Raw genomic sequence first — 6117 nt, forward strand, 5'->3', positions numbered from 1 at the left:
GCAAGACCTACCCACAAGAAACCCATGCTGGCTATCCCTCAGGATGTTGGTGTTGGCCAGTCCATTAAGGATGGCCTCTTTAATAAACTGTTCTAAGGTCTTCCCCAGGATAGAAGTCAGGCTAATGGACCTATAGTTAGCTGGATCCACTTTCCTCCCTTTCTTGAAGATAGGCACCACATTGGCTTTCTTCCAGTCTTTGGGCACTACACCAGAGTGCCAGGAGTTTTTAAAGATCCATACCAGGGGCTGGGCTCTGATGCTCACCAGCTCGAGTAACCTGGGGTGTAGATTGTCAGGGCCGGCTGACTTGAAGGTATCCAGCTTCTCAAGGTGTTCCTTCACGAGGTCAGCATTAATGGAGGGCAGGGGATCTCCTCCACCCGGACCTTCCTGTCCCGTAGCGGGCATGGGCGTCCCATGGGATTGATGCAAGACTGACGCAAAGTACCCATTTAATAGGTTGGCTTTTTCCTGGGTGTCAGTTGTCAGTTGCCCCATCTGGTTCAGCAGGGCTCCAATGTTGCCCTTGCTTTTCCTCCGGCTCCCCACATATCTGAAAAAGGACTTTTTATTGTCCTTGATGCTTGAAGCTAGTTGAAGTTCAGTTGCAGCTTTGGCTTTCCTGGTATGTTCCCTGCAGGACCGGATCAGTGCAGAATAATCCTCCTTGGAGATTCAATATTAGTAAGATACTTTGGTACAAGAGAAGCCCAAACTCCATTACTGAACGTTGTTTCATTACTGAGCACAGGATGTTCTTATCTTTTTGAAACTTTACAAACCGGACCCATACCTTGAAAGCACCTGTAAAAAGCTAGCAACTCTAGCAGATATTTTACCACTACTATTGTGCCAAGACCTCTAGACAAAACCATTCTCTCTGCGAGATACTGCACTATCTGAATATAGACCTGGGAGAAACAGGGCTGTAAAGCTAGCACTATGCTTTAATCAGAAAAGAGTGCTTCTGGATAGGGTGGAGGACTAGTGAAAATTTGTCAGGAGGGGAATAAATTATGGTATTTCCTAAAGCCACAGGTGAAAGCCTGTGGCTCAGACACAGACATTTAGTTTCCAGCAAATTCTCCTTTCTCTGAGTGGTAAAAACCACAGGAAGAAACCAGATAGCAATTGTATGGAGTGAGAGAGGCTCTGGATAGGAGAGAGTCCACCCATGTCAGAAAATAAAAGAACATACAGGGTAAATCAGAAAACTAATCTGATTTTTTTTTTTGCAGACACATCTATCTTTGTGATAGTTGGAAAAAATTCAGATAGTTTTGCTTATTAGATTTTCTTGAGTGACACTTTCACCTCTACTTTCTCTTTTTTCTGCACAATATTAATAACCATGATGTGTACAAAATTTTGAAACTCAATGCAACTGTAAACATTTAAAGGCCTGAATGATTGTGTGGTAAAGGTGTAAGTTTATCCAGTTTGGAGGCACATCCACTTCTTTGACTGCATAGCTAAACCAGTGCTGCTTGATGGAATGGGCACTACATAAAGACTTGGCAGTCTAACATTTCAAGTCTGAGCTCCAGATGGAAATATAAATTCATAATAGGTTCAGGGCAGGCATCCAACCTACCGTCACACCAAGGTTGCATCACAGTGGATACAATTTGCTACCTCAGTGGAAACAGTGAAAAGAAATCAAAGTGATCCTCTGAGGACAGCATGATTTACTAGCTAACACAAGATCAGCATTTGCGTTGTCTGTGCAAAGTAGTCCATAGCTTAACATTAAAGTATGCAAAAAGGTTAGTTGAGGCAGTTCCCTTTATAATTTAGTAATTCCAACTCTTCCTGAGCTTCTTTCTTTCTACCTAAAGAACCCAAGATCTTAAAAGGTATTGCCAAACCTCACTTGTGACTTAAGAAAAAATAAAGTATATTTTCTTCACCCTCTGCAACGTTTGTGCCAATTCATAATATTATTTTAAAATACAGTCTCTAGAATCCTAACGATCTGTAATGAACAGTAAAGTAGTACAATCAGACAACAAGAAATGGGATTGAAGCCAAATGAAAATATGACCCTAACTGTGATTAGTTTCTAACAGTAAAGACTGTCCAGGAAAAGGGGACTCACACTGTGATAGTCTTTCTGCATACAATGCAAAGAGAGCAGACACTTCCAGAAGAGTTAGGTACAGACTGAAAAGAGAAGGTTCTTGCCAAGATGTTCAAGCCATCAGAAACATACAAAACAAACTTCTATTTAACAGTTTCACGTATCAAATTAAGTAGGCCAAAAACACTTTGGGCCTTTTTTAATGTTGCGCTCTGAGTTGCTCAAATGTTGATTAATGTTAGTGTTAGTCCCAGTTTGGAGCAGTCACATCTTAAACCTAAAAACCTTCTCTGACTGTCCCCCACTTACGCAGCTGTGACTTGCTATTAAAGGGCTGGTAAGCAGTAGTTTAACTAGGAGCTATAGCTGTGAGTTGCCGCTACAGGGCTGGTGAGCCAGGACAGGCCTCTGTCCCTGCTCCAAGTAGAGGTGTGTGAGAGACAGTTGCGGGGAGGGGGGAACAAAACCATGAAGCTGGGAGACAGAGAGTTAATGGAATGGGGGTGGCTTAAATAAAATGGGACTTGGAAAGGAAATGTGGGTGGGGGAAGGGTGGTGAAAGGAAGGAAGTCAGCTACTAAAGGATAAAATATAAGGAAGTAAAAATAAATAAATAAAGAGGAAGGAAATTAAAAAAAGTCTCATTTTAATAAATTGGGATTGGGTTGTGGGGGTGCTGACTGTGCTTCTTGGAGTGGCTACGAGGTGGGAGTGGTGAAGGGAGGCTCTCTGGAGGAGTTACTGCCCTTGCCTTAGGAAGGAAGCTCCAGTTCATGGGGAGCTGATCTGGCCCCCTACCTTAGATTTCATAAACTTTAGGGCTGGAAGGGACCTCATAAGATCACAGGGTCCAGCCCCCTGCCCAAGAGGCAGGAAATCAGCTGGGGTCAGAGGATCCCAGCAAGATAAACATCCAATTGTTTCTTAAAAGAGTACAGAGTAGGTCCTTGCACCACCTCTGGGCAGGGGCGATGCGTAGGGGGCATATGGGGGTGCTGGTGCAACCCCCTGCCAGGCCATGCTCCCTGTTTAACTGGCTGGGAGGGGGGCAGATGGAAGCACCAGTGCCCCCCCCGTGAGTGCCAGCCGAGGGGCAGGGCCACCAGCAAAAGCTTCCGGAAGTGGCCACAGGACTTCCAGAAGCAGCGTGGCCACTTTCATGGTAAGTGAGATCGGCCGCCAGGGGACACCCCCCCCGGTCACTGACTGGTGGGGGGGCATGTTCCCCCCCTAACTCAAGGCACCAGACACCCACGCCTCTGGGGCAAGTCTATTCCAGGCCTTGGGGGCTCGGACAGTAAAGACCTTGTTCCCTCTCCACTCCCCCCTTCCCCAATACCCCACTCCTGGACTGTCTGTACCCTGCAACTGGATACCTGGCATGTGTTCTGCAGGCTGTGTGCATGGGGCCGCGTTCCTGGGAGTGGACAGATCACACCCCTGGGAACTGGAGCGGGAGTTGGCTTAGTGCCAGAACTGCCCCCTGGCCAATAAAGTTCTGAGGGTAGAAAGTTTGTCCACACAAAACAAGAGGGTGGGAGAGAACATTGCATCCTGGGATGCTGGAGGAATGGAACTTGGGCAGCTCATCTGTGAGGAGTCGTCACACATTACTGAAACATGCCTTGGTAACACAGATCAGAGATAACCCTGCCCTGGAGTGGTACAACTTAAAGCCAATTAAAGTGTGCTTAAAACTAGTTTCATGTGTTATGTGTGGACAATCCGGGGCTTAAGTGGTCCAGGAGCTACTTAAAATGAATATATAACAAGGCCATTTCTCTGCAGTGTGCTTCTCCCTTCCCCACTTCTTTTTCTCTTCTTAACATATGGAAGCATTTTGTCAGTTAGTGGAATGGCTTATTGAATTAGGCGTGCTGTCGGAAGCTTTTCTATTATTCTTAGCCATTTTCTTCACTGATCTACTGTTAAAATGCCATGATTGTTTGTTATTCTTTGTATTGTGCTGCACAGATGCAGGACATCACAATTAAAAGGTAGACAATCACAGGTTTCTTAGAAGGCAGAGTAAGTATAGGGCTTATAAAAGGCTCTCTTTTGAGAGCTGTGTCTTTGCAGGGAGATTTTATACCGGGGTGAGCAAAGTCCAGCCTGTGGGCCGGACCAGGCCTGTGACAGACTCCATTTCCCAGCAGCCCCTTTCCGCTTTGCTGTGGCTAGTTTCCATGGAGACCCCAGAAGTGGCAGCACCGTGATAGCATGAGGCCAGGGTTTCCATGGAGACTGGCCTGAGCAGCGCTGGCAGAGTGCGCAGCTGGGCGGGGAGCTGCTGTGGGGCTGGGATCTTGCGGCTGTGACAGCATGGTCTAGGGCCATGGCAGACCTGCAATCTGCTGCCCACAGGCCCCGGGCAAGGGTGTGCAGGCAGCAGATCGCAGCTTTTCCCTGGTTCTGGACCATGCTGTCACCACTGCAAGATCCCAGCCCCAGAGCAGCTCCCTGCCCAGCTGCGCGCCCTGCCAGCGCTGTGGGGCTGGTCTCCATGGCAACCCTGGCTCTGTCCTGTTATGGTGCTGCTTCTGGGGTCTCCATGGAAACCAGCTGCAGCGACACAGGCAGGGGCTGCTGGGAAACGGAGTCCAGCTGCCAGCCGGATTCGCCATTTTGTTTACCTGTTTTATACCATGCAAAGTATAGACCAGGAATTGGTCACAAATCAGTCACCATCCAGGATTCTCCGGAGCTCTGGTGTACTCAAATCTCAGAACAGCTCCTAAGTAAGGAATCTTAGCTGCGGTGGATGGATCATCCTTCCAGGGAAATAACAATTAATTTGGCCACAGACAACACAAAAACTGTTTGTTGTTGCTGTTTTTTAATGCAGAAAAATATCTGAATGTTTATGCATCATATGCTACAGGGGACAACTCCTCTGACCAAACTGTCACAGTATGCTTTCAGAAATATTTGTGCCATCTGCAAGATGGAATTCCCACCACAAGTCCCACATCACGTAAGTGCTTTGACCCTACCTAATGTACATATATGGTGCACTGGATAAAATGCATGTCTTTTGTTCCACCACGCAGTGGATATGTCACTTAGGGAACACCATCTCAAAAGGCAACATGTAACATCATGCCACAGCAGCAAAAGTCAGCAGAAAAAAGTATTGATTAATAAAGCCTCAGCTATTTGGAATAATTCAGGTAATAGTAGAGCTCACTCTTGTAGCAATACCAGACTGCATGGTGAAATTTGTGATTAATTCCATTCTCTTCCCTTTCATCTTAGAAAACTGTCAGCACTGTTGTACCAACAACATACTGTTACAGTGGCATCGTGAATAGCTCTTGGATAGCAAACAAAAATATTAAGTGAGCTTTGCCAATTACCTACCGTATGTTTTGCTCACAAGCTGACTTATTCCCTTCCAATTCTATTGTTGGAACGTCTCCCCTTTTAAAAATAATAAGTACCACTTAAAAGCAATTGTTATTTTAATTGCAAATGGGGATCGTAAATCGATTGTTTAAAAAGGCAATTGCATGTTCTGCTGAATTCTTTTGAATGTGCTGTGCTTTAATTCCCTTGCAGGCACCTTTGGTTATAATGAAATTTTTCATTTGCAAATTAGATTTCCTTGTAGCAGGAAACAAAAAGTCATCATCAGAGACAGGAAAAAAAGAGAGTATCCCTACCTAGCAGTAGCAATTAATTGCAGTGTCTGTAGTTATGAAAGCCTGCTTTTCTGGCATGTATGTTACTTTATGATCTCAGTCAGGATTGAGAAGCCAGATATGCAACCAGAGATGACCTGAGTCTACACAAATTCTTCTTGAACATTAAGCCATTTTCACAAAGGAAACAAAAAATCTAGAAACTGGCTAAACTGACTGTCTAAAAGTAAATTACTCCAAGTCCTAAAAACTAGGAGGATATGTTTACTATTGCTTCAATGACCGAAAATAGACTTTACAGATCACTAGTCTGCCCTGATCCCATTTGGGAAGCAGCAGCATTAAACAGCTTTGAATTTAAAGTCCAAATACATGCCTTCCCCCTCTCTCCAA

This window comes from Gavialis gangeticus, unplaced genomic scaffold (assembly GCF_001723915.1).
Source record: "Gavialis gangeticus isolate Ggan-Ray unplaced genomic scaffold, GavGan_comp1, whole genome shotgun sequence".
Taxonomy (NCBI): Eukaryota; Metazoa; Chordata; order Crocodylia; family Gavialidae; genus Gavialis; species Gavialis gangeticus.